At 36.1% G+C, this 27,832-nt stretch overlaps 1 protein-coding gene across 2 annotated transcripts in view; it reads right to left on the bottom strand.

Annotated features, from left to right (window-relative positions):
- Positions 1 to 27,832, bottom strand: part of MGAT4C (MGAT4 family member C) — a 489,918-nt gene that overhangs the window by 264,510 nt on the left and 197,576 nt on the right. The window contains exon 1 of one of the 2 annotated variants that reach the window (XM_066365756.1): positions 8,322 to 8,438. The exons of the other annotated variant lie outside the window; for it this stretch is intronic. The gene's annotated coding sequence lies outside the window, so the exon portion shown is untranslated. Of the gene's footprint in view, positions 1 to 8,321; positions 8,439 to 27,832 lie in introns of those variants that run through there. 2 annotated transcript variants of the gene reach the window in all.

Genomic DNA, 27,832 nt, shown 5'->3' with positions numbered 1-27,832 from the left:
CATTGATTGTTTTCTCATATGTGCCTTGACCGGGGGCTATAGCAGAGCGAGTAAACCCTTTCTCAAGCCAGTGACCTTGGGCTCAAGTCAGCAACCTTGGGCTTCAAGCCAGCGACCTTTGGGCTCAAGTCAATGACCATGGGTCTAGAGTTCAACACAAAGTTAAACACAAATAATTATGCCGCGGTCGCCGGCATAATTATTTGTGTTTAACTGTATGTTGATCTCTAGATCACGAGCCTTTTGAGAGCAGCAATGGTCATCTGTTCATTGCTTGCATGTCACAAGTGCTCAATAACTGTGTGCTTATATTTTAAATAATTTGTGGAATGAGTCAAATCATTTAGAGGTGAAGAAAAAATAAATTAGTGAAATTATAGAATTTTTCTTTTCTTTTTCTTTCTTTTTTTTTTTTTTTTAATTCAGTGAGAGGAGTGAAAGCAGAGACAGATTCCTGAATGCTCCCTGACTGAGAACCACCTTGCTTGCCAGCCTACTAGGGAATGATGCCTGCCCTTCTGGGACTTGCCCTGTTGCTCCATTGCTCAGCAACCAAACTCTTCTTTGTGCCTGAGGCAGAGGCCACGGAGCCATCCTCAGTACCTGGGGCCAACTTGCTCTAATAGAGCTATAACTGCAGGAGGAGAAGAGAAAGAGAGAGGGGGGTGGTGTAGAAGCAGATGGGCGCTTCTCCTGTGTGCCCTGACTGGGAATCGAACCTGGGACTTCTACACACCGGGCCAACACTCTACTGCTGAGCCACCAGTCAGAGCCTATTTTAAGTTTTATACATACATTAACATCTTCATTTTACAGGTTTATAAACTGTGATTTAGGGGATTTTTCATTATTACTATTTTCTTTTTGGATCTCTCTTGATATAAGGTTGAGCACACGCTAAATGTTCCACTAAAATAAAACAAAACGGATTTTAAAAAATCAAAACACTCTTATCTTGACTTCTGAGTGTGTTAGGGACCCAGGACAGTATGACTTAGAGAAGGACTTCAGCCTAATTCTTTCACCACTTAATCACCCACATGGGACAATGAGCTGTTGTTGGAAATCAGAAGAGTGTTGATCTCTGCATATATAGAACAAATAAAACATTTTATAAATACAAATTTCAAACTCTCATTGACTCATAAAAAATAAAAAGATAAAGGCTAAAAGGGTACAATGTAAAACTGTAGGACCTTCTATTTGTATTATTGACATATTATTGTTTTTCTTTACTTTTTTTTCAAAATTTAAAAGTTTTATAATCTGGTTTATTCATAAGTAATAAAAATAATCTTTAATATCTGTAATGTACATTATTGGCAAACTTATCTTCCTGGGTATTTCTCAATCAAACTAATTTTCTTTCATTTTTTAAAACATATTTTTAAATCCTTTGGGGTGACATTGGTTCATACAATCATAAAGGTTTTGAGTGCACATTTCTATGACACACAGTCTGTATATTGCATTGTGTGCCTACCATCCAAAGTCAATCCATCTTCTAAAATGTATATGATTCTAAACCTAAGAAATGCTCCAAAATTGAATAATTTAATTTTTTAACTTAACCTATTTTTATATTTAAGATATGAAATCTAAGACACATTGGAAGTTTTTATATGCTATAACTAATAGGGCTATATATCTAGTACTAAAAACTCCTGAAATCAGTTTCAATTTTTTTTCAGAGACAGAGAGAGAGAGTCAGAGAGAGGGATAGACAGGGACAGACAGACAGGAATGGAGAGATGAGAAGCATCAATCATTAGTTTTTCGTTGCGCATTGCAACACCTTAGTTGTTCATTGATTGCTTTCTCATATGTGCCTTGACCATGGGCCTTCAGCCAACTGAGTAACCCCTTGCTTGAGCCAGCGACCTTGGGTCCAAGCTGGTGAGCTTTTGCTCAAACCAGATGAAACCGCGCTCAAGCTGGTGACCTCGGGGTCTTGAACCTGGGTCCTTGGCATCCCAGTTCAATGCTCTATCCACTGCGCCACCGCCTGGTCAGGCCAGTTTCAAATTTTAAAGAGAAAATAGTATTATTATTGCCCAAAAGTTTTGTGTTTGTTGTATACCAGAGTTTTTGTGTTTATAAATACTGGTTTTGAATGAAACACCTGAATTAATTAAAACATACACAATACTAAGCAAGTCAATGCAGTGAGAACACTGAAAAGAGGCAGCACTGATTAAGCACATAGTACACATCAGACACTGTTCTCAGTGCAGGTAAAATTAGCTCACAAAATTTTCACAACAATCCTATGAGGTAGTTGCTTTTTTTGTTTTTCCTGAAGTTAGAAGCAGGGAGGCAATCAGATTCCCGCATGTGCCCAACCAGGATCCACTTGGCATGCCCACCAGGGGACGATGCTCTCCCATCTGGGGCATTGCTCCGTTTTGGCTGGAGCCGTTCTAGCACCTGAGGTAGAGGCCATGGAGCCATCCTCAGTGCCTGGGCTAACTTTGCTCCAATAGAGACTAGGCTGTAGGAGGGGAAGAGAGAGACAGAGAGAGAAAGGAGAGAGGAAAGGGTGGAGAAGCAGATGAGTGCTTCTCCTGTGTGCCTGGGGCCAGGAATCAGACCCAGGTCTTCCATACTTCTGGCCAACGTTCTACTGCTGAGCAAACTGGCTAGGGCAGGTAGGTACTTTTATTTCTCCTTTTTTTTTTTTTTTTTTTTTGTATTTTTCTGAAGCTGGAAACGGGGAGAGACAGTCAGACAGACTCCCGCATGCGCCCGACCGGGATCCACCTGGCACGCCCACCAGGGGGCGATGCTCTGCCCCTCCAGGGCGTGGCTCTGTTGTGACCAGAGCCACTCCAGCACCTGGGGCAGAGGCCAAGGAGCCATCCCCAGCACCCGGGCCATCTTTGCTCCAATGGAGCCCCGCTGTGGGAGGGGAAGAGAGAGACAGAGAGGAAGGAGAGGGGGAGGGGTAGAGAAGCAGATGGGTGCTTCTCCTGTGTGCCCTGGCCGGGAATCGAACCCAGGACCTCCGCATGCCAGGCCGACGCTCTACCACTGAGCCAACTAGCCAGGGCCTCTCCTTTTTTTATATAGATAAACCATGCTTGAATTAGTTGTGGAAAGAAATTATACTCAAGTAGTCTGTTTCCAGAAACCATATTCTTCCTACCATGTATGCAAACAAACAGAAAAAAAATATATATCATTGAGAGCATCTGCTATTTATTGCTCTACTGAACAGAATTTTTTGCTCATCTATAGTTTCTATGCACTCAATTTGAAATTGAGAAAAGTTGCTGAAACTTAGCTTTGCACTATGCCTATCGATCACAATAGATTTTATCATACTGTATCCCACATTATAAATTTTACCCAGCTCAGTATCTCATCTGACTGACTGCAGTACCAAGATGTACACTTTGTTTTAGTAAAAATACATTTTTTACATTGGTTCAAATGCTGTGGTTCATCTCTGAAAGTTTTAGAGTATGCCATGACGCAAAATGGTAGAGAGTCACTTCTGAATGAAAACTGTGACCAAGACTGTCTTTATATTGTGCTCAATTCCTTGCACTTAAAATCAGAATTGCAGATCAATCCATCAATCCTCTGCTTTTTGTATATTTTGCATTTGAAAATCACATTCTGATGTCAGGTTATATTTTATTCATCACAAATATCATCAAAATTAATTCTGGAATATTATTAGGTAAATATAGCTCAATTCAAGGCCTAGTATCTTGTAAAACTTTTCTGGCAAAACATCTATGGCTTATTATCCCTTGAATTTAACTAATTCATACTCTTAATTATTCCATTCTAAGTTTACTGCTTCATTTGGCACATTTCAGATACACATTTAGTAAAAGGTATATATTCAGAGATATAATTGTAATATTTTTCAATATTAGGGATATAGTGTATTATTATGTAATATAAGGGTAAATTCATGCTAAATGAACTATGTGTAGAAAACTTGGATTTTTAAAAATAATTTATATCTTTGTCACTACATAGATTTCTAGTAGCTAATTAAACGATATCATCTAAAATGGTTTACCTTCAACTGATAGGTTCTATATACAGACTGATTTTTCTCTGAGGAGGTTAAAGTTTTAGGCTTCTTTTTTTTTTTGTATGTTTTTTGTAATCACTGAACATCTGTAAAAACTCAATGGGTAATAAATACCAATTTTAGTTAACTCTCTTAAGACTAGTATTAATATATGAAAAACTACTAAAAAAATTAGTGTTAACCCTCAGGTTACTTATTGCATGCTTCTTTCATATATAATCTACTATCATTTGGAAGATACTGCTAACTTTTTTAAAAAGAAAATATAAAATTCATCTATTTCTCAGTCTCCTTTTTATACTACTTTAACCCTATTTATAGCTAAACAACTGTAAACTCAATGCGTTATGACCATTAGTGACATTATTCTAAAGCAGGATAAATATATAGCCATATTTCTTGAATGTACACTACAAATACAAGATTGTTTGTCTGACTTTTTTGTAATTTATTGTCATTTAAACATATTTATTTTTGTAAAGTTGCAATGATCATATTCAGAACCAATTTTGAATTACTAATAAGTTAATGGACATTTTTCATAATACCTATATATATATAAATCTACTTTAAGTTAGAAAATTTATAAAACTTATTATATAGAAACACCAGAAATACAAGTAAGTTCATCTTTCAATCTGTTTCCTATTTCCTAGCAAGTTCTCTGTTTTATTCAGCTATACCTTGAAATATATTCTATATTTTTCATAATTTAAAGATAGAAATTGCAAGATAGAAAAAGTACAATGATCTTTTATGTTGTTTGGTTATAAATACGTCCAAGCACTAGATAAGTGTTTGGCACAAAGTAAATGATAAAAAATTTAATAACTAGTTATATAGCCAGATATATGGAGGAGGATGGTGGAGGTAAGAGAAGAGTGAAGAGATATTGATTGATTTATGATTGAGTTGAGGCATTTAAATATGAGACCAGTTTCTCAATTCTGACTTTTTCATTTACTGATTTACTGAATGAGTGATATTTGGCAACAAGTTAACAATTACAGGTTTGTTTGTTTTTACCAGCATAATGTCAATTGCTTTGTCACAAACCAATTGTTAAAAATAAAGACTATTATATCTATGAAACACCTTTTAAATTTTAAGATATAGGCCCTGGCTTGTTGGCTCAGTGGTAGAGCGTCGGCCTGGCGTGTAGAAGTCCCGGGTTCGATTCCTGGCCAGGGCACACAGGAGAAGCACCCATCTGCTTCTCCACCCCTCCCCCTCTCCTTCCTCTCTGTCTCTCTCTTCCCCTCCCGCAGCCGAGGCTCCATTGGAGCAAAGATGGCCCGGGCGCTGGGGATGGCTGCTTGGCCTCTGCCCCAGGCGCTAGAGTGGCTCTGGTCTCGGCAGAACGACGCCCCAGAGGGGCAGAACATCGCCCCCTGGTGGGCAAAGCGTCGCCCCCTGGTGGGCGTGCCGGGTGGATCCCAGTCGGGCGCATGCGGGAGTCTGTCTGATTGTCTCTCCCCGTTTCTAGCTTCAGAAAAATAAAAAAAAAAGTAAAAAAAAATTTTTTTAAGATATAGATATTACATTTATGTTCTCTCTCTCTCTCTCTCTCTCTCTCTATATATATATATATATATATATATGTATGTATGTATATCCATGCCTTAATATAAAATTGCAAAGATAACATTATGGCTACTATATTATTGACTTAACTAAAAAGATGTCCATGGAAGTCCAGAATTTTACCCTAAGACAAGCATAGACTTAATGCCACATCCAAAAACTTCAACTGAAAAAGTAGACAACTAAATGGTATCATGAATTCAATAATTAAAAGAAGCTAATGAAGATGTTTACCTAAAGAAAATTCTAGTAGAGGATTAAGCTATCCAAGAGGGAAATAAAAATGTTATTTTGGAATAATTGACTATTTAATTTGAGGAACACTTTTCAAAATAAGGCAATATATAAACCTTAGCCTCTGGGAATGAAGAGAACTTCAGAAGGGTTAATATAAATCTTTTTATCACTGTGCACTTTTCCCATCTTTTCTTAAGACCTATAAAATTTTGCACTTAGTAATGTTTAACTTGCAATACCACATGCAAAGAAGTGGATAATACAGAGAAAAAAATGCAGAAGAAGAAAATGATGATCCCATAACTCAGATAGAGAACATATATATTAGAAAGTAGGCAAGAAACATGTAGCATCAGGCATCTTTTTATCTAAGGTTTCCTGCAATAAGAATTCTTCTAGGGAGTGTGTAGCATGGGAAATTGTCATTATCCATTGATGTCCTCTCTTTGAAAAAATAAAATGTGAAAGCTCCGTGTCAAAGAAGTCCACCATCCAGGTAGATCATATCATGCATATATCCTTGTTGTACAAAGTTGTTCAAATGCAAACAAGGAGATAAGCAATTCTAACACTCAGACTCCACCAAAGCAGTGCACTTCTGTGATTAGAGATGCTAATACTGAGAGAAGCATTCATACACTGCAGAAAATGCAATTTTACATGTCTAGACTGTTCATTGCCTGAGTAAGATTTTCTTCATCGTTGACAGAATGATATAAATAGATTTTTTTTTTTACAGAATTAATTGTTGGAAAACAAATGCTTTTCCTTGGTTAAGATTGATCACCTGGGAAAATGACAGAGTCAATACCTTTGGATTATTCAACTCCACTTTAAAGTACTTAAGGAAAAAGAATCATTGCAAAGCAGTAAATCATTATTCTTTCAAGTTCACATTATCAAACTTTTGGATTTCCATTTTTAGATTTTGAAATCTACAGAATAACCAACATAGATCTCTCTGCCAAAAATTAACTCCAGATACATATTTGTAAGCTTTAGATCTTTAGTAGATTGTATGTTGTCTTGCCTGAGACAACAAAGCTCAATTCTTTAGATTCCATTAATACATATCTGACACTTTCTATAAAATCAGTTTTGCTTGCAGCTGAATTGACGAGGAGACAAATCGAACAACAGAAATGTCAAGCACTGCCAAACGGACTGGGCTAGTAGAAGACAGAGAAGCGTGACAGAGCTGAGAAAAGCCTGCTGCCTTCAGGAACAACTTCAGCACCTTCAAACCCTGATTTCTAATTACCCAAATGACTGCTTTACACAGACGGACATACTCCATGTTAATGTAGACTAAAAAGAGATCTCAGAAGTTGAGCATAATGAAGCCTGATAGACAAGTCATTATTCCAAAGTTTTATTACCCTAGAAGAGATGCTGGTAAAATAAGAGAACGTGTCATATTAAATAACAGCTATCTACACTTTTTTTGTCTTCATTTCAACAACTACCTTCAACTTGAAAATAAAAAAAGTCCACTACTTTATTGTGATACCAATATTTGAAAGTTGAAAGTGCTTTTAAATTCTTCATTTAGTAGCATGTGAACATTCTGCCAATTAAAAGCTTTGATTATAGCTGATTTTCAGGCTCCCGGTCAAATACAGTCACCTCTTCATAGCAATTCAACACCTATCAACATATTTGTTTTGTAAAAATACTGTAAGGAGCCTCAGGTGTAAATATTACTTTTTATAAATTATTAAATAATTAAAAACTTTCTTTTCAGGGCTTAAATATTATGCAGACACAGAAAACATAGTATTTTGTTATGCACTTAAAATCACTCAATGTTATAAATGATTTTAGCAGCTCTTAATTCCAGAAAAAAAAACCCACACTGTTCCTTTAAACAATTTGCTAACATTATTTAAAAATGTTAAATGTGAATTAAAAGAACTACAACTTTATTTTAGAAGATAAAGCTTTGCTCACTTGGTAAATACTGTTTTCCTGAATAGATACAACTTTGGAAAACTGTCCCAAAGAACTATCATTTAACAATTACAAACTTTGACTCATTTTAAATTTATAACTATACGACTTGTTTGAACATTCCTACCTGTACACTTTGCTGCTAACAGTAAAACAAAAAGATATGAAGCAGAATGGTATTCATATGCCTATATATTTTTAAAAACACCTTCAAAATAATCCTCTAAAAGCACTTACTTTCCTTTTCCTAAGGAAAAGCTGTTTGCCTGCCATTTATTTTCTACTGCAAAATAGTTTGCCAGGTACACGTTAGCTTGCTCTTTTTCAATTCATTTTGCCAAATCCATACTTCCTTTTAATAATGCTAAGCATTTCTCTGATTCAAAGCTCACTGGATAGTAATCCTGTTCTCCCGGACACCCGTGTCTTATCCTGTTTCCTCTGTTACATACATCTACCTTTATTTTAAAAGAGAAGGTAAAACAGAAGAGGCTCTTACCAGAGACAGGGAAAACAATTCATTCAGCTAGATCCAACAGTGCTCTGTGCAGCCTGGCAGCCTGAGTGATCCTTGGGCCTCACACAAAAGCGAGATAATTGGCTCTCAGTGAAGAGATGTAAACATCCATCATAATGGCACTGGGGCTGAAACTGAACGCTACCTCAGCTGTTCTGTGTACTCCGACTGGAAGATGATGTCACAAACATCAACTGGGTGTACTCTCATTGGCTTCTGTTACCTGGAATCACATCTTAACCCTAAACTGTCAGCTGCAAATTGAAATGCTCATCTCTGACTATCAGTTTTTGGCTGAAAAGGGAGTGAAAGTGATATTGAGCTACTGGAGGAAAGCAAACTGAAAATACTGCTCCCAAATATGCTAAGAGAAATTTACATAACTAATTATTTGGATCTGTGGGAATTTTATTTTCAAAATATGCTTATTAAATAACAATATGTATAAAAGGTATTCCACAGAAGGATATTAAAGGAAAAGATTAATTACAACATCCAGAATGTTAAATTTTCTAATTACTTTGCATTGATTTTACAGAACTAGCCTATGGGATTAAGAAAGTCAAGTTGAGGAAAATTATAATGTAGACAATGGTACACTGGAGTTTTTAACCACTTTGGTCAGAGCAGCCATCTGTATTTTAAAATCTTCTAGTACAAATTAAAAAAGTAAAATTGCATTTTACTCTCTGAATGTTAAATAGGATTGCCAAGTTTTATGTCATAAAGCTTAAAATATGAGATATTAAAAGCACAAAAATCACTAAAATAATAACAAACTTTTGTCAAAGAGTAATTTATAAGTCAGTGCAACCATAGTCAAACCCATTTCAGTAACTTAAGCCTATTTGGTAATATACTTCTGTTTTCTTTGAGCACAAATGGGGAATAATTATCCATCCCTTACCCTCTATTCTGCAAAAGCCCCAGACTTCTCCCCAGGAGTAAATCCAGTGGGAAAGGAGGGTAATGGACTGAACTGGTTGCAGCAGCTTGCTGCCAGAGGGACAAGACTACAATCACCTTGAAATACATCCAAGTTTTTCCCCACCAAAAGGAGCTGTCAGTGGCATAACTGTGAGATGCAAAAATTAGCAATCAATGACCAGCTCCTTCTAAATCCAGCCCAGTCATATCCCAGGGCAAACCCTTTCAAAGCTGTGCAGCTCAGCATGCAAACAGTACAGCCACCTGGAGAGTGAGAGAAATTCGTTTCATTCATCTCCACCTTTAAAGAAAGGAGGTCACCAACAGTGCCCTTGTATTCTCATATGTTTGTTCATGTCCTTTTGAATAATGGAATCAGGGTAAATAGTGGTTATAATTCCTCTACATTTCCAATGATAGAAAATTATTTTTATTGCACTACTCAATGAGAGTTTTAAAAGTTGAAAACATATGAAAAGATTTTTTCATAGACCGTATGTTCAAAATTTCCTTTCAAGATCTGGCTTTCATGAACATAGATGGGATTATTTTATTACTCTTACTAGCAAGTTAGTGTGTGATCTAGGGAAAGATTTTTAGATTCAAGTTCAAAACATCCAGCCTCTAATTCTTACTGTATCACCTATTATCTGTAAGAATTTTGGGAAGTTAATAACTTTCATTTATAAGATCATAATGATAATGCTATCTACAGGAAAAAAAGGTGACATAGGATTAAATAAAATGAAGCAATGTATAAAATATGTAAAATTAGAAAGTAGTACATAAATATAAGATGGTTAATATTATTATTATGCAAAAGATCAAGTGCATTTATTTTAAAAGCATTTGAGCAATTTCAAAGGCAGAATCAATCCAGTGCTTTCAAAATATGAAGGAAGAAATATTATCTTAAACTGTTCAAATTTCAATAAAAAATAATGTTGCAAATTAATTTGATTTATAAAATTGACTGACTTAGCGATCTTTTTCTGAAGTTGTTGCCCCACCCTGTATTATTTGTAATTTAATCATATGAGTTAAGTGCAACAATCTAGATTCAAAAAGAGTCTTTGTCAAAATGTATTTTGGGCCAATGTGAAAGACACTGTTCATTTATTTCTGTCTAAAAACATGGCGGTTTAGACGGAAATGTGTGTAAAAGATCCATTGCCATGCAAAATGACATAAAATTGAATTACAGATCAGAAAAGATTAATTTGGACAACAAGAATGTCAATGGTATGTCTGCTGGACAAATGACAAAGCTAAGATATTGTAATTGCTAAGAAAATATGTCATCAGAAAATTACTTATAAAATAAAATATTCTCCTCCATGTCATACATTATATAAAAATTTAATGCAGAGAAAGATAAGTAGCAAAATTAGATTATATCTATTGCATGTAGAAAGCATGCTGATGATATGTATATCATTCAGATATTTTTTTATTTTTTTTGTGACAGAGACAGAGAGAGATGGAGAGAAGGACAGATAGAGACAGACAGAAAGGGGAGAGATGAGAAGCATCAATTCTTTGTGGCAGCATCTTAGTTGTTCATTGATTGCTTTCTCATATGTGCCTTGACTGGGGGGCTACAGCAGAGCTAGTGACCCCTTGCTCAAGCCAGCAACCTTGGGCTCAAATCAGCAACCTTGGGCTTTAAGCCAGCAACCTTTGGGTTCAAACCAGTGATCTGGCACTCAAACCAGAGACCTGGCACTCAAGTTAGTGAGCCTTGCTCAAAACAGATGTGCCCACGCTCAAGCTGGAGACCTTGGGGTTTCGAACCTGGGTCCTCCATGTCCCAGTCCGTTGCTCTATCCACTGCACTACCACCTGGTCAGGCTTATTCAGTTAATTCTTAAGACAAATGTACATTCTGATGATTTAATAAACATAGATTGTAACTTTTGTTATTTTGTTCTGTATTTGTTTGAGTGCTACCATGTCACATAGACATACAACATGATAAAGACTGGAAAATAAGAACATTTTTAGTGCCCTGTGTATATCAAATATTCACATTCTTCATGTGATTCATTAATTAGTTAGTACCTTGGTAAAGGACCCTAGTTTTCTGTTATTAAAATATGTAAAAAAATATTTTTAAGAATATTGATTTTAATGCTTTAATATTACAAAAGCTCAACCATAATCTATGCATCAATAAAGTTTTAAGGGAGTTCACTTACGAAATATAAAAGCAGATGTTGAATTGTATACAATATAGAAAATTAATAGAATATAATTAAATTTCCAGAGAAAGAATAGGAGAGAAGGAAACTAGAACAGAAATATTTTAAATTAGTATGGACTTACGATAATAAATAAATCTTTACCCCATACATAAGTCAGTTTTAAATTTTATTATAATTCATTAGGAGAGAATTTATATGATTTACATTTATAAAATTTATATTTCAGTTTTAAATAATTACATCTATATTCTCAAGAAAATATCAGATAAATATAGCATATAATGTATAAAGAAACAATGTAATTAGTCTAATACTTTATACATAGCAAAAAACAATTTATATTCCCATGTAGTGGGCAGTAATCATTTGAAATTAATGATGAGTGAAAGTTAGAAAGTTTTCAGCAATTCTCTGGTAGATTTTCTTTAAAAAGAGCAAAGAGATGAAAGGTCAGGGCTTTCAGTGCTTTACTAACAGTTTGTCTTTTTGAAAAATCTAATGGCATTTCAACATCAGTCGGCACATGCATCTGGGTTAGAGCCAAAAATAAGATAGAGAATGTATAATGTAACACTGATGATACGAAATAAAAATTCTTACCGCTGTCATAAAATTGTATTAGTAAAAAATCCAACTTGATATATAATGTAAAAAAAAAATCCTAAACGGAAAAAGGTTAAAACATTAAAGGACTGCAAGAGAAATGAAAGAATAGCATCATTTTTAATATATTATTATGATATCCATGTAGAAGGTAACATACATTTTTGCAAGACTTTTAAAATACTTCTAATTTTATTGAAAGAGAAAATGTTTATCAATAATATCTTATTACATTTTCAGATTTCTTTGACTAACATGGCCAGCAAACACTTGTGAGTTCCAGAGAACAGACAAATATTTTACCTGTAACAGCCACAAAGAAGCTTAATGTAAGAGGAAAAAAAAATACAGGAATGAATCTAGGTTCTATTCTAAGTAAATTTACATTAATGTATGCTTTTTAATATGAATAATACAGAATCTATACAAATATTTTTAAAGCTCAAGTAAAAAATGTTTTGTAGTTCAATCCCAGTACGTATGAAATTTATTACTATACTTACATACTATTTCTTTCCCAGGAGTTGAAATGATTGCATATTGAATTGTTTCACAATTATTTCTATTACACCAATTTTGTGGTTAATTATTTTTATTATCAAAACAAATCAGCATTAGAGCTAAATAAACTAGAGAAATCAGCTCCCAATGTTTCCCAACCTACACATTAAGAAGTTAGGTTACAGTATCTGGTTAATATTAACTTCAGGAGAATTGAACATGACTTTCATGTTCAATTTAAAAGGCAGGACTTAGTAATTTAAACAGATTTTAAACTCTTGTGAACATTATTACTTAATCTGGAGTTAGAAATATTATAATATAGCATTTTGTTATAACTTGCAGCATCAATATCTGGTCCATTGTTGAGTTAGCCACAAGATGGCAGCTCTGTTTATGTGATCACCGACACTCTTCATACACTGTTTTATCCTTTTATTATTATCTAAAGAGATATAATATGCAAAGTGTATAAAGAACTTGTCTGTGAATACTCATTTTATGTAAATTATCAGTTTAAGAAGAGTAAGAGGTTAAGGATATTTAATAAATGCTGTTGAAAAGCAGAAATTATTTAAATCATCTTAACATGTGTGACTTCAAGACTGCTAACACAATGCTCAAATGTTTCATCCTTGACTTATTTTAGAGGTTGATTTATTTATAAGAAAAGATTTTGTTTCATAAAGATGTTTATATAGCTTTTTTTAAAAATGCAAAGTGTTCAAAATAACTGACTGAATCAATGATAATGCACTGGTACATTAAAAGAGAATTATATTTTCCATCTGCTAAATTCTAGGCATAACCAAATCTGATAAGATCTATTTATTGACCTTGTTTGTGTTCCTTTTTTATACTTTGTATTCACTGTCATTTCTTTTTTCTTTATGTCTACCTTAAATCTTTTGTGTGGCAGCTTTGGTATATTATCTTTATTTCTGTTTTTTGGGTAGATAAAAATTTTAAAATACGTTGAATTATTAGGCCATATCATCTTTCTTTTCTGAGAATAAATATCCCTAAGATGATTAACTATGTTTATATGTCAGTAAATTTTACTGTAGAGAAAGAATAAAATGACTAAACAATGGTAAATAAAAGTATCCTTTTTTTTTTTTGTATTTTTCTGAAGCTGGAAACGGGGAGGCAGTCAAACAGACTCCCGCATGTGCCTGACCGGGATCCACCCGGCATGCCCACTAGGGGGCGATGCTCTGCCCATCTGGGTTGTCGCTCTGCCACAATCAGAGCCATTCTAACGCCTGAGACAGAAGCCACAGAGCCATCCTCAGCGCCCGGGCAAACTCTGCTCCAGTGGAGCCTTGGCTGAGGGAGGGGAAGAGAGAGACAGAGAGGAAGGAGAGGGGGAGGGGTGGAGAAGCAGATGGGCGCTTCTCCTGTGTGCCCTGGCCGGGAATCGAACCCAGGACTCCTGCACTCCAGGCCTACGCTCTACCACTGAGTCAACCAGCCAGGGCCAGTATCCTTTCTTGTATTTTAAAGAAATATGAATTCTCAGACATGAAGGTAGAAAGCTCATGCCATTTTAGTGATTCAGTATACTGTCTTTAAATGTAAACTATAAATAAAAATATTAGCTTATCATGAACGATATCTTGATTTAACAAATTCTAATACATTTTACCAGGTTCCTTTTGAACATTATGATTAATTTTCAAAAGAAATCTAAAGTTCAATTCACAAATAATTTTTTACCACGTTCTCTGAAAAACTGTATATTCTGCTTTTAAATTACCTCTTGATTAAGGATTCTTAATTTGCTTTCCTGTACATACTTTTATTTGTCCCTGCTATAAACTTTTCCTTCACTTGTGACTTATCTTCTTTCACTTCAATTTCCTTACCTTATGTTAACATAAATTATATTAAATCAAGGTCTACTAATTCCTATCTTGACAAATACAGAACAGCATTAATCTCATAGAAATTTAGAATTGAATTTAGATTTGGTGAGGAACATTTGAACCCACCACCCTATATTTGACAAGAGATAGGTGTCATTCTTGTAAAACCCACTATGCTCAAAACACTGCTTCATACATATAATATTTACATATGAAAGATAATGAGAAACATATGACTAATCATTGTATAGTATATTACCATGCTATAACTTTGTAGCATAAGACTCTTCAAACCATACAGACAAATCTGTTACCACAAAGAGAATAGGATTATTATAATTATAAAAAAAAATCATTATCACCATAACCTGTCTGAGTGTTTATTTTGTGCTAAACACTATGCTAAACATTTTACATTGATTATCTAAATTTATTTTCTGTTTTTTTTATAACAGGTCTCCAGGAGAGGTCAATGTTAAGACTTTCAAAAGGGCTCTTATATTTATACTATAATCCAGGGGTCCCCAAACTACGGCCTGCAGGCCGCATGCGGCCCCCTGAAGCCATTTATCCGGCCCCCGCTGCACTTCTGGAAGGGGCACCTCTTTCATTGGTGGATGCATCCTGTGCTCCTGGAGCACTGTATGCGGTGGCACCGCAAAGCGTGGCATCGCTCACGTACAGTACTAATTCCTGTGATGCGGAAGGCATGCATCACTGCTCTGGAAGCACGTCATATCACTTGTTACAGCTAGCAGTGACAAATATGGAACCGGACATTGACCATCTCATTAGCCAAAAGCAGGCCCATAGTTCCCATTGAAATACTGGTCAGTTTGTTGATTTAAATTTACTTGTTCTTTATTTTAAATATTATATTTGTTCCCGTTTTGTTTTTTTACTTTAAAATAAGATATGTGCAGTGAGCATAGGGATTTGTTCATAGTTTTTTTTTTGTTTTTTTTTTTTTTTTTACAGAGACAGAGAGAGAGTCAGAGAGAGGGATAGACAGGGACAGACAGACAGGAACAGAGAGATGAGAAGCATCAATCATTAGTTTTTCGTTGCGCATTGCGACACCTTAGTTGTTCATTGATTGCTTTCTCATATGTGCCTTGACCGTGGGCCTTCAGCAGACCAAGTAACACCTTGCTTGAGTCAGTGACCTTGGGTCCAAGCTGGTGAGCTTTTGCTCAAACCAGATGAGCCCGTGCTCAAGCTGGTAACCTCGGGGTCTTGAACCTGGGTCCTCGGCATCCCAGTCCGTCGCTCTATCCACTGCGCCACTGCTTGATCAGCCATAGTTTTTTTTTTATAGTCCAGCCCTCCAATGGTCTGAGGGACAGTGAACTGGCCCTCTGTGTAAAAAGTTTGGGGACCCCTGCTATAATCCAATATTTTTCAACTATAGCTGCTTATTTTAATTTCAACTGGGAACTGTTAGGATATAGGATCCTGGTATTGACTGAGTTTTTATCCCCTCCAATTTATATGCTAAAATTTAATACCCAATTTGATGATATTAGGAGGCAGGACCTTTGAGATTAGTGTTAGTGTACTTGTAATGAGAGAGACCCAGAGAGCTACTTTGCCTCTTCCACTATGTGAGGTTGCAACCAAAATATAGTGTATGAATCAGGAAGTTTGCTTTCAACAAATGGTAAATTACCTGGTGTCTTAATCATGGACTCCTTTACCTCCAAAACTATAAGAAATAAATTTCTCTTGCAGTTTATAAGCTACACAGGTTATGGTATTTTTGTTATAGCAGCTCAAACAAACTAAGGCCCCAATTAAACTACTTGCATAAAAATCTCTGAATATTTAGAGTGGGTGACCCTAGTGTATGTTCCTCCCTAAATGATTGTCTGTGTAGCCAGGCTTACAAATCATGGCCAAAACCTTTGGGTATGTGAGATAAAGGTTTTAATATCTTCATCAGATTTCACTGAAATAAGTAAAAAGTGTTCTAAAAGCTAAAGTGAAGTCTGTCAAGAAAGCAGGACACTTGTATCTCAAACACTAGTTTGGAAAATGAACAAAAAAAAAATCAAGATTACTTTGCATCGCCAATGTAAAGAGATAAACACCACCTGCCTGGTAAATGAAAGAATGAGACTGTGGTGGAGCATGATTAGAGGAGGCCGAGGAAATCACAGAGGTATAGGCAGGAAACCATGTGAAGAGGAGCCGACTCAGTAGTCAGACTCTGCCCAACAACATGTGTTAGAACATTTTGATCTGCTGAGACACCACCTACAGACAGCAGCGGAATTCAAATAATTTAACAAGTAGCTCTCTGCCCTAATGACCATATTAAGTATTAAAAAAATAAATGATATGCTGAGAAGTAGTTTATTATTTCATACATTTAAAACTTAAATAAGAACAGTAAAATAAGTGCATAAAACCAGGTTATAAGAGAGTTTTAAAATAGTAATGAAAAAATATTAACTAATATCTGACCAAAAAAAAAAAAAAAAGAAAAGAAAATAGAACTGTTATTTAAGGTATTTCCATATTGCTTCTTGATTGGCATCCTCACTTGAAATTTTTTTCACCTATGGATAGAATGAACATTACTATGGGTGCTTAGAATACGCTGTTGCGCAGATGAACATTAAAAAAGTGTAAGGAATGTAAATTTCTGATTTCCACATTGGGTGGCTGCCCAGGTGCCCACCTTAGAGAGAACCTTGATTACAAGTGCCATTTTATCAACCAGTTCCCGGAACTCTACAGAAAATTAGATATCAGTCTGTCAAACTGGTGAGAATCAGCTGAGTCCCCACCATTGCCTACAGATGAGGCCCTGGAGAGACAAGATTCCTCCTGCACACCACGTAGCAGGAGTGATTCCCTCTCTTGCCACAAGACAATACTGAGCCTCACCCTAAGGCCCTACCTGTATCAATCCTCTCTTTTTCAAAGATCCAGAATGCATGCAGTCCTACTGACTCAGAGAATGGTACTTAAATGGATGGTAGTTGTATGTAATAGAAAGGTCTCTCAGTAGTTGTATGTCAGTGGAAATATACTGCTCACAAAAATTAAGGGATATTTTATCACTTCATATTCATTTTGAAATATTCCCTAAGTTTTGTGAGCAGTATATATCCTATAAAAAACAATCCTGATGCAGAAATAATAGACTAATTTTATATAGATCTCTATTAATTCATAGCATTACATATATATATATATAAAATAAACTTTGTGCCTAAGATATGCATTATTTTAATGTAGTTGCTCAAATATATAGCAGAACTCATGTCTTCAGAATTAATAATTAAGCATTATCTGCAATAAAGTGAGATTATAGTTTCTCTTCTGAAGATCAAGAGAAACTACAATTGTATGTTATGTTTCTATAATGATGTGCATGTATTTTTTCTCTATGTTATAATTATATAAGTATAACAAAATATTTTAAATAATTGTTTGTTATGCCCTGGCCAGAGAACATAGTCCCCATATGACAAGATTGTGGGTTCAATCCCCATCAAGGGACATACAAGAATCAACCAATGAATGCAAAAGTGGAGCAACAAATCAATGTTTCTCTCTCTCTCTCTTTCTCAAATCAGTAAGCAAATAAAATTAAAACAAAAATATAATTGTTTGACAATTTGTAGAACACTACTTACAGATATACACTTTAACACCAACTGCCTTATCTTTGTTTCATCATGATCCATCAGCAGCTGTTGTTTTTCAATTACTCATATAAATATGAAATAATTTAGCCTTTTCCCAAGGCTTCCTTGTCTTCATAAGTGTAGGACTAGGATAATTTTCTTTAAATTTTTTTTGTCACACTCTGTTGAATAACCTCTTTCATATTTGTGTACATTTTCACTATTGTTGCTATTATCTGATGTTATTAAATGTATCCTGTACTACACTTTACCTAAAATAATTCAGCAATAGTGTACACCTACAGCAATGATCAGCTCAACAGTAAATGCTTGATTCTCTTTCTAGCCATTTTTTTTAATGGTTATATTACAGCCATTGCTTGTGACACTGTAGAGAGGCAATGTGAATTAACCACATTTGACCAGATCTTTGTTGATCATTGTTCAGGAGCTCATTATTCAATTTAATCCACAAATTCACCAAAGTAAAACCCCTATAGAAACATCATGCTTTGTCAAGATAAATGACAAGTAGGTGCGACTTAAGCCTCTATTATATAACTGGCATATTTATCTATTATTTCTGTCAATTTAAGTTTGAAATTGTAAACCTGGAAAACAAACTAGCTCTTTCCAGGTTAAATCATAAAAACAAACAAACAAAAAAGAATAACTAATTGGATAGTGTGAAAATATGGGAGATAAGTTTGTTTGTTTTTTTCTGCAAGAAATGTTTCCTGTAAAAGTATTTCACATTGTTTTTTACTGTAGACCTCACTGGAGTGCACAGTCTACTTGTGGTCAGGCTTCTAAACCTCGGAATGAGACAACTAATGGTGCTGCTCTGTGGATCACGATCATGGCCCATACTATAGAGGACAGAAGTAGCCCTAGAATTCATACTTTTTGTGGTCAGGCTGCATCTGGCCTGCTGTGACTATTTCATGCTCAATTAACTTACTCATTCCCCTATATTGTCCTTGATACAAAGCTATGTTTTTTATTAATGGCCAAATTATTCTAATCAAAATTTTATCTTATCTTCTGTTTAGTCTTTCTTATAAAGTCAGGAAAAAAAATGCCTCATATTTTACCTTACACAAGTTATACCTAAGGACCTTAAAATTAAAATCATGGCATTGACCAAAAAGTCCTTTGTGACCCCAGGCACCTTCTCAATAATTTTCCCAAAATGGAGACAGAGTCATTTTTTCTGACATATGTAATTAATTGAATGAATATCCTGGATGGACACATATTTACAAGTTAAAAAGGCCCTACAGGACCCCAGAAAAATAAATGAAAAAGATCCATATTAAAATACATCCTTATAAAATGTATTATTATTATTATTAAGTGAGAGAAGGGGAGGCAGAGGCAGACTCCCACATGTGCTTTTACAGGGATCCACCCACAAGTCCCCTATAGGGCTATGCTCTGCCCATCTGGGGCTGCTGCTCCGTTGTTTGGCAACTGGGCCATTATAATGCCTGAGGCAAGGGAATGGAGCCATCCTCAGCCCTAGGGGCCAACCTGCTCAAATTGTTTGAGCCATGACTATGGGAGAGGAAAAAGAGAGAGAGAGGGAAGGGGAGAGGTAGAGAAACAGATGATTGCTTCTCTTGTGGGCCCTGACTGGAAATTGAACTCAGGACTTCCACACATCGGCCTATACTCTACTGCTGAACCAACTTGCCAGGGCCCATCCTTATGAAATTTAAAATAACCGGGGATATAGAGAAGACCCTGAACATCTGAAGTGAGAAAAAAATCAGATGCATAAAAAAAATTAGGCATCAGACCACTACCAGACTTCTAAACAGCAAAACTGAGAAAAAAGGTAAGGCTACAGTGAATTCTTCTAATTTCATTTTTAACAAAATAAATGTATACCCTGCCCTGGCCAATTGGTTCAGTGGTAGAGTGTTGGCCTGGCATATGGATGTCGCTGGTTCAGTTCCTGGTCAGGGCACACAGGAGAAGCAATCATCTACTTCTCCACCTCTCCCCCTTCTTTTTTTCTCTCTCTCTTTCTCTCTTTCTCTTCCACAGCCATGGCTCTATAAGTTCAAGCACATCGCCCCAGGCACTGAAGATGGCTTCATGGAGCTTCGACTTCAGGTGCTAAAAATAGCTTGGTAGCGAGCATCTGCCCAGACGGGGTTTGCTAGGTGGATCTCAGTCAGGGTGCATGCAGGAATCTGTCTCTCTATTTCTCCTCTTCCTCTCACTTGGAAAAGAAGAAAATAAATAAGCAAAGCACTTTGTGATATATTTGTTCAAGCCTTTAAAAAATTGTATACCCATCTACATTACCAATTAAGTCTGAATTAATAAGTCTGGAATTGTTAGACATGGCAACTCATAAAAATGTCACCATCCACGACATTTCCTAGGAAGCTGCTGCAGGATGTGCTCTATCAGAACAGTGGATAAAGCAAGAAGAGGAAAATGGGAGTTCAGGAAATAGGTGATCTAACACTGGAAAGAGGCCACGGGAATTTTCCAGTTGATGATGAAAGGGAATCTTAGGATGACAGTACGTAGCAGGTCCAGTCAATAATCATGTAACCATGTACAAACTAGAACAGAAAACAGTATTCTCCAGGAAGAATATTTTAATGAAAATTATAAAAAAAAAATTGAAAGATTATTTGAGGTGTTTGAATATATTGATGGTGGGTCTGTTTTTCTGGGAACAGTTAAGTTAAAGAAAGGTAGTAGAAAACTAAAAAAAAAAAAGTCAATAACAAATGGGATACTGATTGAGGCATAGAAAACTAGAAGTTAATAAAATGGAGGAAATTCACCGCTATTACTCTTCTTACTAATTCTCCTATACCAGTAAATAATAAAAACTTGAGTACTTATTTAAGTTTTAATTGTGGTATTAACTATATTGGAATTGTAGGAGACACCAAAGGCAAAAATAAGAATTCAGGTTTTTAAAAAATAGCTGATGAAAACTTTTGGTTTTCAGTACAAACTTAGAAGTAGCCACTCCATCCTAACAAGTGTACAGTCAAATAAACTAAAAAATTATCAAGTCTTAGGAATACATCAGAAAAAATAAGGTTGCAGAGCAAACTGTCGCCTTCCACACCCAACCCTGAGGAACTGGAGACTGATAGGCAGGCACAGAGAATTGCAATTTAACAGACTGGAAATCTACAAACTGAACTGTCCTGGAAATCAGCGCTGAGGTAGGAAAGCCTGGACTGTAATTAAGGAATTGCTGGAAGCTCAGCACGAACAAGTCTGAGCGATAAAGACTCCCAATTTACTAGGGAGAGGGGCATACTTTTGTGAATTTTACCTCCTGGAGTTCTACCAGGTTATCACAGTGAATATGGGGGGGGGGGAGATCTGCGTGTGCTTCTGGCAAGGGGGAGGGTAAAGAAACCACTTAAAATGTGTCAGTGAGTTCTGCTCATAATGTGTTCTGCCCTCTGGAGAAAGTAGTTAACCAGAACCTAACTTGTGGTAATTTTATCAGAAACTAACTGAACTGGCAGAAGGGAAATAACCAACGTTTAGCCATGTTTTTCCACGTAAGGCAATGGGAGAAATGAGAACATGTGTGAAGCTTACAGACAAGAGGTACAGACTCACTAAAAGTCTGAAACCTAATCATATCTCTGTAGATTGGTTCCCTGCCCACACATCTTACAACCACAATATTAATGGATTATTTATAGAATCTCGTTTTACCTAGTGCATCATGTATGGCTACATGATGAAAATTACAAGACATACTAAGCGCTTAAAAAGGCAGAGTTAGCATTAAAACTAGACTCAGATATAGCAGAGGTGTTTGAATGATCAGAACAGAAATTTAAAACAACTATGATTAATATGCTAAAAGCTTTAATAGATGAGTAGAGAGGAGAGGAGAATAATTAGCAATGTAAGCAGACTTGGAAATTCTAAGAAAGAAATAAAGAGAATTTTAAAAACACTGTAACATAAATGCAGACTGTCTTTGATGTTTATTAGTAGACTGCGTGTGGCTACTGAAAGAATCACTGAACTTGAGGCTCTCACAATAGAAACTTCCAAAAAGCAAACAGAAAAAGACTTAAAACGAAACAACAGAATACCGTAAAATTGTGGAGCAACTACATAAGTTGTAACATGCAAAATGGAAATGTCAGAAGGAGAAAAAAGAAATAAATATTTGAAACAAGTATAACTGAGAATCTCCCACACATTATGCCACATATCAAACCACAGATCCAGGAAGCAGAGAAAAATCTGCAAGTTGAATGCAAATAAAAGAAAAGAAAAGAATAAAATAAATAAAACTACACCTAGACCTTATTTTCAAACTACAGAAAATAAAAAATAAGGAAAATTTTCTATAAGAAGCCCAGGGTTGGGGGAAGTAGTGGAGGAAACCCACCTTTACCTATACAGGAGCAAAGATAAGAATAACATCCAACTTCTTAGAAACCATGCAAGCAAGGAGAGAGTAGAGTTAGATATTTAAAATTCTGAGAGAAAACAGAACAGCCACCTAGAATTCTGTACCCAGTAAAATTATCCTTCAAAAGTAAAAGAGAAATAAAGATATTTACAAAAGTAAACAGAAATTGAGGGAATTTATTGCCAGTAGACCTACCTTGCAAAAAAAATGGGGGTTTTTTTTGGTCTTTTTTATTTTTATTTTTTATTTTTATTTTTTTTACAGAGACAGAGAGAGAGTCAGAGAGAAGGATAGATAGGGACAGACAGACAGGAATGAAGAGAGATGAGAAGCATCAATCATCAGTTTTTCATTGTGACACTAGTTGTTCATTGATTGCTTTCTCATATGTGCCTTGACTGTGGGCCTTCAGCTGACCAAGTAACCCCTTGCTCAAGCCAGCGACTTTGGGTCCAAGCTTGTGAGCTTTTGCTCAAACCAGATGAGCCTGCGCTCAAGCTGGTGACCTCGGGGTCTTGAACCTCGGTCCTTCTGCATCCCAGTCTGACACTCTATTCACTGCGCCACCACCCAGTCAGGCGCAAAAAAAAAATGTTTAAAAATTCTTCAGATAGAAGGGAAACAATGTAGTTCAGAAACTCAGATCTACATAAAAAACAGAAAACATCAAAAAAGGAATAGTGAAGAAAAATAACAATATTTACTTGTCATTCTTAATATACCATAACAGTAAGTTTGTTCAAACTAATAATAGCAACAATGTATTTCATTTTCTAAGCCTATATATATAATATATATGTATTATATGTGCACATATAAGATAGATACACAGATAAAATATGTATACTTATATATAACTGTAATGAATTATGACAAGAAATGGAAAGAAGTTTTGGAGTATTTTTTCTTATTATAAAGCACTTGCACAATGAAGTGGTATAATATTATTTGAAAGTGGACTTGATTGAATTGTAAACATATTTTGTGAATTCAAGGGCAATGACTCAAAAGAGTAAAAAATGTATAATGATACACTAAGAAGGGAGGGAATATGAATCATAAAATACTTAAATAAGCACAAGAAAAAGAGTAGGAAATAAAAATAGAAAAAAAGAAAATGAGGACCACATGCAAAACAGGACAAATATGGTATGTATTAATCCAATCTATCAATAATCATTTTGAATATCAATGGTCTAAATTCAACGATTAAAAGACAAAAATTGTTAGAGTTAATTTAAAAGCAAGAGCCAGTTATGTGTTGTCTAAAAGAAATGTATTTTAAAAATAAATACACATATAGGGAAAATGTGGTATTTGCACTCTTCTACAATAAGATCAAAATTACAAATAAACTACAAAACAACCATCATTGAGAACCACCTGAAATATGGCTAAACAGAAATCCTATAGCTCAGGATATAAGGAAGAGACCACACAGAAACTGGAAGTAGGGACAAGGACGTGGAAAGGATTAGTCTCACTTTCATGTGCAGCAGTTGAAAATTAGGATGAACACCTTTGCTGTAGTCTACCCCCTAAAAAGCAAGGGCTGGCCTGGCCCATTAGCTCAGTTGGTTAAGAGCATCATCCCAAAACGACAAGGTTGCAGGTTCAATCTCTGGCCAGAGCACACACAAGAAGCAACCAAGGAATGCACAACTGAGTGGAAAAACAAATAAATGTTTCCCTTCTCCCTCCCTTCTCTCTCCCTTCCTCTCTCTGTCTCTCAAAAACAAAACAAAACAAAGAAAAATGAAAAAATTAAGCCCTGGCTAGATAACTTGATTGGTTGGAGCGTTGTCTCAGAGCATGGAGGTTCCCCAGCCTGGGCACACACAGGAATAGCTCGACGTTCCCGTCTCTCTCTCCCTGCCTCTCTCAAAAACAAATAAAAATGTAAATACATACATATATAAATACAAAAAAAAGCAAGGAGTCCAAGCCCAACACCAGGTTTCCCAGCACTAAGTAGCAATGACAGGAAAAGAAGTACCCATAACTTCCGACTGTGAATGCCAGTGAAGACTGTGGGTACATGAGATGATAGGCTACTGGAGTCACAGACATTCCTCTTAAAGGGCTCAGGCATGGACTTCTTTGGATTTACTCACTCTGAACTCCAGCAGAAAGGTGCCAGGGACATATGGGAAGGAATGGAAATGTCTGGTTTTGGAGTAAGATTTGGAGCAGTAGTTTCTCTCTGGAAAGATTACTGTCAGAGGCCATTGTCCCTTTAATGACCCTTCCCACAAAAAGCTGGCACATAAGTGCCATATCTGAGTCTCCATTAATCTGGCTAACATTGTTGGACACGCCATATTGATTTCCTGAGACTCTATCCCACCCAACTTTTGAGCCCAACGGAGCCATTTCCGGTGGCTTTTCCACGCAAATGGCCTGTGTTGGCTCATGCAGAGGACTTGCCTAAAACCTCTCAAAGGTTCATAAACTCCAAACTGGCAGCATATGGCCCCAGTATGCCCTGTATTTCTTGCTAAGTGACCCTTGGCCTTGGTTTGCAACTTGTCTTCTCCTGGTCGTCTCCAAGCCAGCACAGGTGCCAGCCAACTGCAGATTACTCTGTAGTTTATGCTAGGTGACCCCTGGAAGGGCGTTGGTGACTGATCTTGGCCTGAATCTCGTGGAAAGCCCTAAAGCCAGCAAACCCAGTGGTCAGCTTCAAACTACACAATTATCACCCACGATAAAAAGTGATGGACTCATCATGTATCAGAGCCCCACTGAAATGTGTCTTATTCTTGGGGATTGGCCCCTGCACAGTAGCTCTTTCATTGTAATTGTATTCAGTCCTCACATCCCGTTTGCCTGAGAGTAAATCCCTCCTATTGACTTACGAACAGCAATTAATCTTTAACTACAACAGAAATATGCACACAGGTCTCAGGGAAGGAGGACCTAGCTTGGGTCACTGGAGAGGATGCACCACAGGGCCCTACCAGACACTTACTGCTTAAAGACATTATACCAAGACCAAAAGATGTAGCAGCTGCACCTAATACATAGAAACAAACAGAAGGAGGCTGCTAAAATGAAGAGAAGAAGAAACGTCCCAAATGAGAGAAAAGAACAAAACTCCAGAAAAAGAACTAAACAAAATGGAGACCTGCAATCTACCAGATGAAGAGTTCAAAACACTCTTTATAAGAATACTCAGTAAACTTAGAGAAAGAGTAGATTAACTTATTGAGAACTTCAACAAAGAGATTGGAAACAAAAAATGGAGATAAAATTATAAAAAGAACTAGTCAAATGAAGACTACAACAACTGAAATGAAGAATATAGGAAAAATAAATGTAATAGATGGATATTTGACTTGAGGGGGTGAACATACAATATAGTATACATTGATGTGTTTTAGAGTTGGGTACCTGAAATTCATATAATTATGCTAACTAGTATCACACCAAAAACTCAATTAAATTAAAAAAAATTAGAAAGAATACAGGGAATCAAGAGTAGAGTAGATTAAGCAGAGAATGAAATCAGCCATTTGGAAGATAAGAAAGCAGAAAATACAAAATCAGCACAGAAAAATAAAAAAGGATAAAAAAAATGAGGATTGCATAAGGAGGCTCTGGGACAACTTTAATTGTACCAACATGCACATCATCAGCTTGCCAGAAGAAAAAGAACAAGAAATTGAAAACTTATTGGTAAAAATAGTCGTGGAAAATTTTCCTAATCTAGTGAAGGAAATATACAAGTTCAGGAAGCACAGAGAATCCCAAACAAGATGAACCTAAAGAAGCCCACACCAAGACACAGTAATTAAAATGTAAAAGGTTGAATACAAAGAGAGTTTTAAAAGCAGCAAAGGAAGTTAGTTACCTACAAGAGAGCTCCCATAAAATTGTCAACAGAAACTTTGCAATTCAGAAGGGATTAGCATGAAATATTTAAAGTAATGAAAAGCAAATCCCTACAACCCAGATATTCTACTCAATAAGACTATGAAGGACAAATAAAAAGGACAGATAAAAAGCTTCCCCAATATAAAAAAGCTAAAGGGGTGCATCACCACCAAACCAATATTAACAAAAAATGTTAAAGGGTTTTATTTAAAAAGAATTAAAACATATTTTAATGTTTAAATAAAAATATGTTTCACAAATTTATATTTATAATGGCAATAAATACATATATATCTACTACTACTTTAAATGCAAATGGATTAAATGCTCCAATCAAAAGATCAAAAGACATACAGTGGTGGCCCTGGTTGCCTGGCTCAGTGGTAGAATGTCGGCCCAATGTGTGAAAGTCCTGGGTTTGATTCTCTGCCAGGGCACAAAGGAGAAGCACCCATCTGCTTCTCTACCCTTCCTCATCTTCTTTCTCTCTGTCTCTCTCTTCCCCTTCTGCAGCCAAGGCTCCATTGGAACAATGTTGGCTTGGACACTGAGTTGGCTCCATGGCCTCCTTCTCAGGTGCTAGAACAGCTCTGATTGCAACAGAGTAACACCCCAGAGGGTCTGAACAGCACCCCATGGTGGGCATGCCGAGTGGATCCCGGTTGGGCACATGTGGGAGTCTGTCTGTCTGCTTTCCCCTCCTTTTACTTTGGAAAAATACAAAAAAAATAAAAAAAGACATATAGTGGCTGAATGGGTAACAATAAAAAGACTTATATATGTTGTCTGTAAGAGACTCACTTCAGATAAACATACACAGTCTGAAAGTAAAAAGATGGAAAAATAGGGTCCTGTCCAGTGGCTCAGTGGATAGAGTGTCAGCCTGGTGTATGGATGTCCTGGGTTTGATTCCTGGTCAGGGCACACAGGAGAAGCTACCTTCTGCTTCTCTCCCCCACCATTCTCCTTCTCTTTCTCTTCCTCTCCTGCAGGCAGTGAATCAATTGGTTTGAGTGGGGCCCCTGGGCACTGAGGATAGCTTGGTTGGTCCAAGTGTGTCAGCTTCAGGCTCTAAAAATAGCTCAGTACTCAAACATCAGTCTCAGACAAAGTTGACATGTAGATCCCTTTAGGGGAGTATGTGGGAGTCTGACTCATTATCTCCCCTCTTCTCACAAAAAGAAAAAAATGAAATGATAGAGATGAGAGAGTGAAAGAAAGAAAGAAAGAAAGAAAGAAAGAAAGAAAGAAGAAAAACATGTCATAAAAATAAAAAAAAAAGCTGGAGTAGCAATACTTATGTCAGACAAAATAGACTTTAAAACAAAGACATTAACAAGAGACAAAGAAGGACCCAGTAATTTAACTTCTGGGTATTTATTCAAAGAAATCCAAAACACTAATTTGAAAAGACATATGCATGCATATTTCCATTGCAGTTTTAATTATA

The sequence above is a fragment of the Saccopteryx leptura genome, chromosome 2, assembly GCF_036850995.1.
Source record: "Saccopteryx leptura isolate mSacLep1 chromosome 2, mSacLep1_pri_phased_curated, whole genome shotgun sequence".
In the NCBI taxonomy this organism is placed as follows: domain Eukaryota; kingdom Metazoa; phylum Chordata; class Mammalia; order Chiroptera; family Emballonuridae; genus Saccopteryx; species Saccopteryx leptura.
Note: the sequence above shows the minus strand (reverse complement) of the source record. Positions and strands in the feature narration are given on the sequence as shown.